The sequence below is a fragment of the Eucyclogobius newberryi genome, unplaced genomic scaffold (genome assembly GCF_026437365.1).
Source record: "Eucyclogobius newberryi isolate DKJ021-1_F unplaced genomic scaffold, fEucNew1.0.hap1 SCAF_106, whole genome shotgun sequence".
In the NCBI taxonomy this organism is placed as follows: domain Eukaryota; kingdom Metazoa; phylum Chordata; class Actinopteri; order Gobiiformes; family Gobiidae; genus Eucyclogobius; species Eucyclogobius newberryi.
The window spans coordinates 93,724-106,942 of NW_027315731.1; the positions used below are offsets into that span (position 1 = coordinate 93,724).

The 13,219-nt window shown below is 42.0% G+C and overlaps 1 long non-coding RNA gene across 1 annotated transcript; it reads left to right on the top strand.

Annotated features, from left to right (window-relative positions):
• Positions 1 to 7,623: 7,623 nt before the first annotated feature.
• LOC140345102 (uncharacterized) lies at positions 7,624 to 8,643 on the top strand. Its single transcript, XR_011923769.1, has 3 exons — positions 7,624 to 7,695; positions 7,960 to 8,010; positions 8,587 to 8,643. It is a non-coding gene; the product is annotated as an uncharacterized lncRNA (long non-coding RNA).
• The last annotated feature ends 4,576 nt before the right edge of the window (positions 8,644 to 13,219 follow it).

Here is a 13,219-nt window from a genome sequence, read left to right on the forward strand (position 1 = left end):
ATTGGAGAGGTGGTTGTAGCATTGGCAGGAGTAGTGGTTGTAGCATTTGTTGGTGTCGTGGTTGTAGCATTATTGGAAGCAGTGGTTGTGACATTAACAAGAGCAGTGGTTGTAGCATTTGTTTGAGAGGTGGTAGTCATTTGGGTTGTAGAGGTGGTTGTAGCATTATTGGGAGCAGTGGTTGTGGCATTAGTAGGAGCAGAGGTTGTAGCATTTGTTGGTGAAGTGGTAGTTATTTGGATTGGAGAAGTGGTTGTAGCATTATTGGGAGTAGTGGTTGTAGCATTTGTTGGTGATGTGGTTGTAGCATTATTGGAAGCAGTGGTTGTGACATTAACAGGAGCAGTGGTTGTAGCATTTGTTGGTGATGTGGTTGTTGCATTATTGGAAGCAGTGGTTGTTACATTAACAGGAGCAGTGGTTGTAGCATTATTGGGAGCAGTGGTTGTAGCATTTGTTTGAGAGGTGGTAGTCATTTGGGTTGTAGAGGTGGTTGTAGCATTATTGGAAGCAGTGGTTGTGACATTTGTTTGAGAAGTGGTAGTCATTTGGGTTGGAGAGGTGGTTGTAGCATTATTGGGAGTAGTGGTTGTAGCATTATTGGAAGCAGTGGTTGTGACATTAACAGGAGCAGTGGTTGTAGCATTATTGGGAGCAGTGGTTGTGGCATTAGAAGGAGCAGTGGTTGTAGCATTTGTTTGAGATGTGGTAGTTATTTGGATTGGAGAGGTGGTTGTAGCATTGGCGGGAGTAGTGGTTGTGGCATTTGTTGGTGACGTGGTTGTAGCATTATTGGAAGCAGTGGTTGTGACATTAACAGGAGCAGTGGTTGTAGCAGTGGTTGTTGGTGATGTGGTTGTTGCATTATTGGAAGCAGTGGTTGTTACATTTGTTTGAGAAGTGGTAGTCATTTGGGTTGGAGAGGTGGTTGTAGCATTATTGGAAAAACTGGTTGTGGCATTAGTAGGAGCAGTGGTTGTAGCATGTGTTGGTGAAGTGGTAGTTTTTTGGATTGGAGAGGTGGTTGTAGCATTGGCAGGAGTAGTGGTTGTAGCATTTGTTGGTGACGTGGTTGTAGCATTATTGGAAGCAGTGGTTGTGACATTAACAGGAGTAGTGGTTGTAGCATTTGTTGGTGATGTGGTTGTTGCATTATTGGAAGCAGTGGTTGTTACATTTGTTTGAGAAGTGGTAGTCATTTGGGTTGGAGAGGTGGTTGTAGCATTATTGGAAAAAGTGGTTGTGGCATTAATAGGAGCAGTGGTTGTAGCATTTGTTGGTGAAGTGGTAGTTATTTGGATTGGAGAGGTGGTTGTAGCATTGGCGGGAGTAGTGGTTGTAGCATTTGTTGGTGACGTGGTTGTAGCATTATTGGAAGCAGTGGTTGTGACATTAACAGGAGCAGTGGTTGTAGCATTTGTTGGTGATGTGGTTGTTGCATTATTGGAAGCAGTGGTTGTTACATTTGTTTGAGAAGTGGTAGTCATTTGGGTTGGAGAGGTGGTTGTAGCATTATTGGGAGCAGTGGTTGTGGCATTAATAGGAGCAGTGGTTGTAGCATTTGTTGGTGAAGTGGTAGTTATTTGGATTGGAGAAGTGGTTGTAGCATTATTGGGAGTAGTGGTTGTAGCATTTGTTGGTGAAGTGGTAGTTTTTTGGATTGGAGAGGTGGTTGTAGCATTGGCTGGAGTAGTGGTTGTAGCATTTGTTGGTGTCGTGGTTGTAGCATTATTGGAAGCAGTGGTTGTGACATTAACAAGAGCAGTGGTTGTAGCATTTGTTTGAGAGGTGGTAGTCATTTGGGTTGTAGAGGTGGTTGTAGCATTATTGGGAGCAGTGGTTGTGGCATTAGTAGGAGCAGAGGTTGTAGCATTTGTTGGTGAAGTGGTAGTTATTTGGATTGGAGAAGTGGTTGTAGCATTATTGGGAGTAGTGGTTGTAGCATTTGTTGGTGATGTGGTTGTAGCATTATTGGAAGCAGTGGTTGTGACATTAACAGGAGCAGTGGTTGTAGCATTTGTTGGTGATGTGGTTGTTGCATTATTGGAAGCAGTGGTTGTTACATTAACAGGAGCAGTGGTTGTAGCATTATTGGGAGCAGTGGTTGTAGCATTTGTTTGAGAGGTGGTAGTCATTTGGGTTGTAGAGTTGGTTGTAGCATTATTGGAAGCAGTGGTTGTGACATTTGTTTGAGAAGTGGTAGTCATTTGGGTTGGAGAGGTGGTTGTAGCATTATTGGGAGTAGTGGTTGTAGCATTATTGGAAGCAGTGGTTGTGACATTAACAGGAGCAGTGGTTGTAGCATTATTGGGAGCAGTGGTTGTGGCATTAGAAGGAGCAGTGGTTGTAGCATTTGTTTGAGATGTGGTAGTTATTTGGATTGGAGAGGTGGTTGTAGCATTGGCGGGAGTAGTGGTTGTGGCATTTGTTGGTGACGTGGTTGTAGCATTATTGGAAGCAGTGGTTGTGACATTAACAGGAGCAGTGGTTGTAGCAGTGGTTGTTGGTGATGTGGTTGTTGCATTATTGGAAGCAGTGGTTGTTACATTTGTTTGAGAAGTGGTAGTCATTTGGGTTGGAGAGGTGGTTGTAGCATTATTGGAAAAACTGGTTGTGGCATTAGTAGGAGCAGTGGTTGTAGCATGTGTTGGTGAAGTGGTAGTTTTTTGGATTGGAGAGGTGGTTGTAGCATTGGCAGGAGTAGTGGTTGTAGCATTTGTTGGTGACGTGGTTGTAGCATTATTGGAAGCAGTGGTTGTGACATTAACAGGAGTAGTGGTTGTAGCATTTGTTGGTGACGTGGTTGTAGCATTATTGGAAGCAGTGGTTGTTACATTTGTTTGAGAAGTGGTAGTTATTTGGGTTGGAGAGGTGGTTGTAGCATTATTGGGAGCAGTGGTTGTGGCATTAGTAGGAGCAGTGGTTGTAGCATTTGTTGGTGAAGTGGTAGTTTTTTGGATTGGAGAAGTGGTTGTAGCAATATTGGGAGTAGTGGTGTTAGCATTTGTTGGTGACGTGGTTGTAGCATTATTGTAAGCAGTGGTTGTGACATTAACAAGAGCAGTGGTTGTAGCATTTGTTTGAGAGGTGGTAGTCATTTGGGTTGTAGTGGTGGTTGTAGCATTATTGGGAGCAGTGGTTGTGGTATTAGCAGGAGCAGAGGTTGTAGCATTTGTTGGTGAAGTGGTAGTTATTTGGATTGGAGAAGTGGTTGTAGCAATATTGGGAGTAGTGGTGTTAGCATTTGTTGGTGACGTGGTTGTAGCATTATTGGAAGCAGTGGTTGTGACATTAACAGGAGCAGTGGTTGTAGCATTTGTTGGTGATGTGGTTGTAGCATTATTGGGAGCAGTGGTTGTAGCATTTGTTTGAGAAGTGGTAGTCATTTGGGTTGGAGAGGTGGTTGTAGCATTATTGGGAGCAGTGGTTGTGGCATTAATAGGAGCAGTGGTTGTAGCATTTGTTGGTGAAGTGGTAGTTATTTGGATTGGAGAGGTGGTTGTAGCATTATTGGGAGTAGTGGTTGTAGCATTTGTTGGTGAAGTGGTAGTTATTTGGATTGGAGAAGTGGTTGTAGCATTATTGGGAGTAGTGGTTGTAGCATTTGTTGGTGTCGTGGTTGTAGCATTATTGGAAGCAGTGGTTGTGACATTAACAAGAGCAGTGGTTGTAGCATTTGTTTGAGAGGTGGTAGTCATTTGGGTTGTAGAGGTGGTTGTAGCATTATTGGGAGCAGTGGTTGTGGCATTAGTAGGAGCAGAGGTTGTAGCATTTGTTGGTGAAGTGGTAGTTATTTGGATTGGAGAAGTGGTTGTAGCATTATTGGGAGTAGTGGTTGTAGCATTTGTTGGTGATGTGGTTGTAGCATTATTGGAAGCAGTGGTTGTGACATTAACAGGAGCAGTGGTTGTAGCATTATTGGGAGCAGTGGTTGTAGCATTTGTTTGAGAGGTGGTAGTCATTTGGGTTGTAGAGGTGGTTGTAGCATTATTGGAAGCAGTGGTTGTGACATTTGTTTGAGAAGTGGTAGTCATTTGGGTTGGAGAGGTGGTTGTAGCATTATTGGGAGTAGTGGTTGTAGCATTATTGGAAGCAGTGGTTGTGACAATAACAGGAGCAGTGGTTGTAGCATTATTGGGAGCAGTGGTTGTGGCATTAGAAGGAGCAGTGGTTGTAGCATTTGTTTGAGATGTGGTAGTTATTTGGATTGGAGAGGTGGTTGTAGCATTGGCGGGAGTAGTGGTTGTAGCATTTGTTGGTGACGTGGTTGTAGCATTATTGGAAGCAGTGGTTGTGACATTAACAGGAGCAGTGGTTGTAGCATTTGTTGGTGATGTGGTTGTTGCATTATTGGAAGCAGTGGTTGTTACATTTGTTTGAGAAGTGGTAGTCATTTGGGTTGGAGAGGTGGTTGTAGCATTATTGGGAGCAGTGGTTGTGGCATTAGTAGGAGCAGTGGTTGTAGCATTTGTTGGTGAAGTGGTAGTTTTTTGGATTGGAGAAGTGGTTGTAGCGATATTGGGAGTAGTGGTGTTAGCATTTGTTGGTGACGTGGTTGTAGCATTATTGTAAGCAGTGGTTGTGACATTAACAAGAGCAGTGGTTGTAGCATTTGTTTGAGAGGTGGTAGTCATTTGAGTTGTAGTGGTGGTTGTAGCATTATTGGGAGCAGTGGTTGTGGCATTAGTAGGAGCAGAGGTTGTAGCATTTGTTGGTGAAGTGGTAGTTATTTGGATTGGAGAAGTGGTTGTAGCAATATTGGGAGTAGTGGTGTTAGCATTTGTTGGTGACGTGGTTGTAGCATTATTGGAAGCAGTGGTTGTGACATTAACAGGAGCAGTGGTTGTAGCATTTGTTGGTGATGTGGTTGTAGCATTATTGGGAGCAGTGGTTGTAGCATTTGTTTGAGAAGTGGTAGTCATTTGGGTTGGAGAGGTGGTTGTAGCATTATTGGGAGCAGTGGTTGTGGCATTAATAGGAGCAGTGGTTGTAGCATTTGTTGGTGAAGTGGTAGTTATTTGGATTGGAGAGGTGGTTGTAGCATTATTGGGAGTAGTGGTTGTAGCATTTGTTGGTGAAGTGGTAGTTATTTGGATTGGAGAGGTGGTTGTAGCATTGGCAGGAGTAGTGGTTGTAGCATTTGTTGGTGTCGTGGTTGTAGCATTATTGGAAGCAGTGGTTGTGACATTAACAAGAGCAGTGGTTGTAGCATTTGTTTGAGAGGTGGTAGTCATTTGGGTTGTAGAGGTGGTTGTAGCATTATTGGAAGCAGTGGTTGTGACATTTGTTTGAGAAGTGGTAGTCATTTGGGTTGGAGAGGTGGTTGTAGCATTATTGGGAGTAGTGGTTGTAGCAGTTGTTGGTGACGTGGTTGTAGCATTATTGGAAGCAGTGGTTGTGACATTAACAGGAGCAGCGGTTGTAGCATTATTGGGAGCAGTGGTTGTGGCATTAGAAGGAGCAGTGGTTGTAGCATTTGTTGGTGAAGTGGTAGTTATTTGGGTTGGAGAGGTGGTTGTAGCATTATTGGAAAAAGTGGTTGTGGCATTAATAGGAGCAGTGGTTGTAGCATTTGTTGGTGAAGTGGTTGTAGCATTATTGGAAGCAGTGGTTGTTACATTTGTTTGAGAAGTGGTTGTCATTTGGGTTGGAGAGGTGGTTGTAGCATTATTGGGAGCAGTGGTTGTGGCATTAGTAGGAGCAGTGGTTGTAGCATTTGTTGGTGAAGTGGTAGTTTTTTGGATTGGAGAAGTGGTTGTAGCAATATTGGGAGTAGTGGTGTTAGCATTTGTTGGTGACGTGGTTGTAGCATTATTGTAAGCAGTGGTTGTGACATTAACAAGAGCAGTGGTTGTAGCATTTGTTTGAGAGGTGGTAGTCATTTGGGTTGTAGTGGTGGTTGTAGCATTATTGGGAGCAGTGGTTGTGGCATTAGCAGGAGCAGAGGTTGTAGCATTTGTTGGTGAAGTGGTAGTTATTTGGATTGGAGAAGTGGTTGTAGCAATATTGGGAGTAGTGGTGTTAGCATTTGTTGGTGACGTGGTTGTAGCATTATTGGAAGCAGTGGTTGTGACATTAACAGGAGCAGTGGTTGTAGCATTTGTTGGTGATGTGGTTGTAGCATTATTGGGAGCAGTGGTTGTAGCATTTGTTTGAGAAGTGGTAGTCATTTGGGTTGGAGAGGTGGTTGTAGCATTATTGGGAGCAGTGGTTGTGGCATTAATAGGAGCAGTGGTTGTAGCATTTGTTGGTGAAGTGGTAGTTATTTGGATTGGAGAGGTGGTTGTAGCATTGGCAGGAGTAGTGGTTGTAGCATTTGTTGGTGACGTGGTTGTAGCATTATTGGAAGCAGTGGTTGTGACATTAACAGGAGCAGTGGTTGTAGCATTTGTTGGTGATGTGGTTGTTGCATTATTGGAAGCAGTGGTTGTTACATTTGTTTGAGAAGTGGTAGTCATTTGGGTTGGAGAGGTGGTTGTAGCATTATTGGGAGCAGTGGTTGTGGCATTAGTAGGAGCAGTGGTTGTTGCATTTGTTGGTGAAGTGGTAGTTTTTTGGATTGGAGAGGTGGTTGTAGCATTGGCAGGAGTTGTGGTTGTAGCATTTGTTGGTGTCGTGGTTGTAGCATTATTGGAAGCAGTGGTTGTGACATTAACAAGAGCAGTGGTTGTAGCATTTGTTTGAGAGGTGGTAGTCATTTGGGTTGTAGAGGTGGTTGTAGCATTATTGGGAGCAGTGGTTGTGGCATTAGTAGGAGCAGAGGTTGTAGCATTTGTTGGTGAAGTGGTAGTTATTTGGATTGGAGTAGTGGTTGTAGCATTTGTTGGTGATGTGGTTGTAGCAATTTTGGAAGCAGTGGTTGTGACATTAACAGGAGCAGTGGTTGTAGCATTATTGGGAGCAGTGGTTGTAAAATGTGTTTGAGAGGTGGTAGTCATTTGGGTTGTAGAGGTGGTTGTAGCATTATTGGAAGCAGTGGTTGTGACATTTGTTTGAGAAGTGGTAGTCATTTGGGTTGGAGAGGTGGTTGTAGCATTATTGGGAGTAGTGGTTGTAGCAGTTGTTGGTGACGTGGTTGTAGCATTATTGGAAGCAGTGGTTGTGACATTAACAGGAGCAGCGGTTGTAGCATTATTGGGAGCAGTGGTTGTGGCATTAGAAGGAGCAGTGGTTGTAGCATTTGTTTGAGATGTGGTAGTTATTTGGATTGGAGAGGTGGTTGTAGCATTGGCGGGAGTAGTGGTTGTAGCATTTGTTGGTGACGTGGTTGTAGCATTATTGGAAGCAGTGGTTGTGACATTAACAGGAGCAGTGGTTGTAGCATTTGTTGGTGAAGTGGTAGTTATTTGGATTGGAGAGGTGGTTGTAGCATTGGCGGGAGTAGTGGTTGTAGCATTTGTTGGTGTCGTGGTTGTAGCATTATTGGAAGCAGTGGTTGTGACATTAACAGGAGCAGTGGTTGTAGCATTTGTTGGTGATGTGGTTGTAGCATTATTGGGAGCAGTGGTTGTAGCATTTGTTTGAGAAGTGGTAGTCATTTGGGTTGGAGAGGTGGTTGTAGCATTATTGGGAGTAGTGGTTGTAGCATTTGTTGGTGACGTGGTTGTAGCATTATTGGAAGCAGTGGTTGTGACATTTGTTAGAGAAGTGGTAGTCATTTGGGTTGGAGAGGTGGTTGTAGCATTGGCGGGAGTAGTGGTTGTAGCATTTGTTGGTGACGTGGTTGTAGCATTATTGGAAGCAGTGGTTGTGACATTAACAGGAGCAGTGGTTGTAGCATTTGTTGGTGACGTGGTTGTAGCATTATTGGAAGCAGTGATTGTGACATTTGTTTGAGAAGTGGTAGTCATTTGGGTTGGAGAGGTGGTTGTAGCATTATTGGAAGCAGTGGTTGTGGCATTAATAGGAGCAGTGGTTGTAGCATTTGTTGGTGAAGTGGTAGTTATTTGGATTGGAGAGGTGGTTGTATTATTATTGGGAGCAGTGGTTGTGGCATTAGTAGGAGCAGAGGTTGTAGCATTTGTTGGTGAAGTGGTAGTTATTTGGATTGGAGAAGTGGTTGTAGCATTATTGGGAGTAGTGGTTGTAGCATTTGTTCGTGACGTGGTTGTAGCATTATTGGAAGCAGTGGTTGTAGCATTTGTTTGAGAAGTGGTAGTCATTTGGGTTGGAGAGGTGGTTGTAGCATTATTGGGAGTAGTGGTTGTAGCATTTGTTGGTGAAGTGGTTGTAGCATTATTGGAAGCAGTGGTTGTGACATTAACAAGAGCAGTGGTTGTAGCATTTGTTGGTGACGTGGTTGTAGCATTATTTGGAGCAGTGGTTGTAGCATTTGTTTGAGAAGTGGTAGTCATTTGGGTCGTAGAGGTGGTTGTAGCATTGGCAGGAGTAGTGGTTGTAGCATTTTTGGAAGCAGTGGTTGTGGCATCTACAGGGGCAGTGGTTGTAGCATTTGTTTGAGAGGTGGTTGTAGCATTTTTAGGTGAATTGGTCGTAGCATTATTGGGAGCAGTGGTTGTGGGATTAGCAGGAGCAGTGGTTGTAGCATTTGTTGGTGAAGTGGTAGTTATTTGGGTTGGAGAGGAGGTTGTAGCATTATTGGGAGCAGTGGTTGTGGCATTAACAGGAGCAGTGGTTGTGGCAGCTTGATCATTTATCGTAGCATTATTGGGACCAGTGGTTGTAGCATTGATTGAAGCATCAGTCACAGCTAAAAATACAAATATTTGTGTTAGAGTTTGATCCATTTTATTTCATTGCCACTATCTGATGGTGAGTCTTACCTATTATGTGACTGAAGACAGTCACACACAGCAAGGGGAGTAGGAGCATTGTGGATTGGACACAGCTCACAACAAACTGAAAGTCCCATAAACAAGTCAGTATTAAAGCAGTATTTGCAAAAAGAATCATACAATGATAGTAACATATATTGTCACCCACCACCGCCCGGCCTAAGAAGTTCTGCTTCAGGTGCTGGGGATCCTGTCCACCTTGACTATTGGGTCACAAGGCAGAACTGGGCGAGATGTAAGAACAAAGCTATTTGAATGCTACTACTCCGATAACCCTAGTCCGAGCGGCTGCATGCAAACAATGTGGGATGAATGGAAAGCCTATGACTCAATGCCACACGCATCAGAATCAGAAAAGGTTTATGCAGGTTTGCAGTTGCCACAGTCTTTCTGTAGCATTAAAAGTGCAATATGAGCTCAGACCAGAGGCCGTGCAGTGCCGTGGTGCCAGCAGAGGTGCTCTGACCTTCTGGATCCTTTCAATTGGATTTAATATTCACTGGACAGCTGCAGCTCACTGCAAGCCTTTTCAGTGAAGTTGTCAATTTGAGATGAGACAAACAGGAAATCATACGAGTGCGAGGGAATCTGGCAGTTTTGTAAAATCAAACCCATCTATTCACTCTAATACCTTTACTACCTCCGAGCATGTACATTACGTCATAACCGATGAAACGGGGTCACAAAGTGGGTTGCACCAAATCAGCTCTGTTTTTCAAGAACATGGACGATGAAATATAAAACAAAACAAATCTTACAGCGCTGCAGTATGCGCTCTTATGTATGTGGCACATTCAAACCAGACCACTCCGGCACAGACACCATAGCTGGATCAGATACTGTTCGAGCCCAGCATAAAAGCCTTCAGAGAAAACACCATGAGGCTGTGGAAAACCACCCTTGAGGCCGATGGTAACCCACTTGGGGCCATTATCAGCCCCCTCCTCATCATTCAAGATGTTGATATGTGTGAGATATAGTTTTGTAGTGGAGGAAAATCATAATTTTTAAATACTGTTTGGAGTATGTGGTTTATATTTATATGTATATTAATATATTTATGAATGTTTAGTTCCCGTAGCACCCTCTTGTGGCTTTATTGAGTTGTCATCAGGCTGTCAGCTGGGACAGGACATAGAGCCGCCTCTGTCTCTCATTTAGACTTCACTTATCACCAACAAGTGACAAGACAGAAAGCATTGACCGCCTTACATTTTCTTACACTATTTAAGATGATAACCGCAGCACAATGACCGGCAGATGCTTTTCGAGGCTAAAGTGAAATGGCAAAAATCTCGCAAAGAAATAGCTTGTTGTGGCCGTGGTTTTTCACAGCTCTGTGTGGCACAGCTCATGGCATAGACCATTTACACACAAGCACTTATTTGGATATAAGCCTACAAGATTACCCAGTTTATGAACAAATGTAATCGTTTTGGCTGTGTCACAGTGCCTGGAGCCACACCCATCACTCACATTGCACTCATTCACAAAGTTCAACTTCAACAACAAATTCATTTTATTTATTTATACAGGGAAAACCCAATGAGAAAAGTTTTCTTTTTCATGGGTCCCTGTTAAAACACAACACAAAATACACAACAAACACAGGATACTAAAACACCAATAAAACAATCAATAATATTAATCAATATATGAAAACCCATTCAAACACACAATCTGAGATACAATTATGTAAAACAAGTGCATTGGCACTGAGGGTCGTCCTTGACGAGTGCTTTAAAATCGTTAAAAGGCATCAAATGATTTAACTTAAAAGGTCTCTGTGTTTCGTTCCACAGGGAGGGAGCAAAGTTGATGAAAGCCTTTTTTCTTGTCTCTATGTCAACACGATGATAAGATAAAAATGTCCTGAGACCTCAAACAGTGAATACACTAATGTGCAATAAACTGAATAAATAATCAGGCAAAATGCCAAGTAGAGCCTTGTACACAAACAAAAGGCAGTCCTGTTCTCGTCTTGCATCCAATGATTGCCATTCTACTTTAGAATATAATTGACCGTGGTGAGTTCTGTATCCTTCTCCTGTAATGAGCCTCAGAGCTGAGTGATAAACTGAGTTCAGAGGTTCCTTCTCCAGTGTTGCCTACTGGGTCAAAGTGTTGATGTGTGAATATACATCCACCTCTGACCCGGGTCAGAGGACTCCTCCTCATGTCCTCGCTGCATAGACCTAATGTCTATGTTGTGTGGGTTACAAAATTCATAAGAACAATATTTATGTTCAAAATGTCCATGCCTCTGGCTGTGCTATCAGAGCAGGGAAAGACAAGCAGAAAGACAAGCAGTGTGCAGGCGGTCTAATTGTATTCTAGACAAGACAGAGGAACGTTACTACAAACCCACACCCAGAGCCTTCCTCCTGTCGGCGGCTTTGCCACACTCTGCTGGGAGAGGTGGAGGACCAGGCCTGATTATGCTAGGATCAGCTTTAGCCTCGGAAAGCATCTGCCAGTCATTGTGCTGCGGTCATTATCTTAAAATGATGTAAGAAAATATAAAGTGGTCTCTGCTTTCTGTCTTGTCGCTTGATGGTGATGAGTAAAGTTTAAATGAGAGACAGAGCTTTATGTTATTGCGTGACTGACAGCCTAACAACATCTCAATAAAGCCACAAGAGGGTGCTCCAGGATATCTTTTCATAAACATGTTAATATGAATAAAAATATAAACCACATACTCAAAGCACTTTTTTAAAAGCAAAGCAGAAGGTATGAAGTGTCAGTCTGTATTTAATTAAGTTAAACTGAGACTTTGAAGCACTGAAAATCTTTACCCTGAATATATATATATATATATATATATATATATATATATATATATATATATATATATATATATATATATATATATATATATATATATATATATATATTAATTTACATCATATTCATATTCAATGAATATTTTTACTTGATTGATTTTTTAAAAACAGTTCACATAATTCAAATGCAAAAAAATATATAATATAAATTTAGTGTAAAATAAAAGCTTTGGTAATAAAAACTCGAAATAAAATTCCTATAAGTTTACTTTCTTGAGTATATTTATTATTTTTTATTTTTTTATTTTCTGTTCCCCATTTGTCCAGAAGTGTTCTATTGTAGAGCCAGTAGTGTCCAGCTGACTACATTTGAATATTTTTCTACTTTTTCAGATACATTATAAATATTACAATATTACAAATATACTTTTTTTTTTATTTATAAACTTAAATGCTGACCAATATGGGAAGTTAGCATTTTGGTATTTTCTGAAATTGTTTTTATTTAGAACTTGTTCTTTTCTTTTGCTCTACCGCTAGCCCTGAACGCCTAACTCTCATGAATATCATATTTTTAAATGTAGCATATGTATTTCAGCACTTATGTCTACTAATTCCATAAGAGAAATTTTAGGCTATAACCTGCAGATAAAAGGATTACCTTGAGGGCGTTGTCTTCAGATGTCTGGTCTTGTCTGGTCCGATGTGGCCCTCAGCACTTTTTATGTGTAAATCTGAGGACCAATCACAGCAGAGCACCATACAAGGTGAGAAGTTTCTTCAATCCATCTCTGTCAGTAGCTCAACATCCATCTCTGACAGTAACGCAACAAGAGGCCTTACGGCTTAAGGCATTGTTCAATATGCAAATATATAATATATTTGCATATAATATATATATATATATATATATATATATATAATATATATACATATAATATATATATATTGTTATTAGGCCCGAGCGCCACAAGCTGGCGAGAGGCCTATTAATCTCGTAAGGCCGTGCGAAGCACGGCTGCGAAAGTGTGCACGTAGTGCGCACGAAATCGAGCGCGAAGCGCTCGCCCACTTCCAAACACTCACTAACGCACTCCTTCACTCACGCACGCCCCGTGCATACTAATTAGTAGTAGGAAAATGGAATATTACCGTTGTAAACGGGCGAAGCCCGTGCAAAAGTGCGCACTAAACGAGCACTTTACATTGGGATGACGACCGCGAATATAAAGCACTCATTTGCGCTAAGTAGCTCACGAATACGTTCCCCATCTCTTGCATGTTCCGTGCATATAAGCATGTAATGCAAAAATTGAACATTATTACTGTATAGAGGGCCAAAAACACAAAGTGGGCGGAGCCCACTCAAAATTAACGAAAGTACCCGTCAGTGACCAGGGACCCACACCATGAGGTAGGAAAGCGCGAGCGCTTTCCGAAAATGTATAGTTTATAATATTTGAAAAATGGGAAACATTGTTTTCGCATTGGAATATTATTCTTTCTTTCTTCTTTCTTTCTTTCTTTCTTTCTTCTCGGGACCAACCCCCCTATTTTTCACCCAGTGAACATTGACGAAAAGTCACAAAAATTTGCACACCTCTAAAAATCGTGCCTCTCTACATTCTGGCTATTATC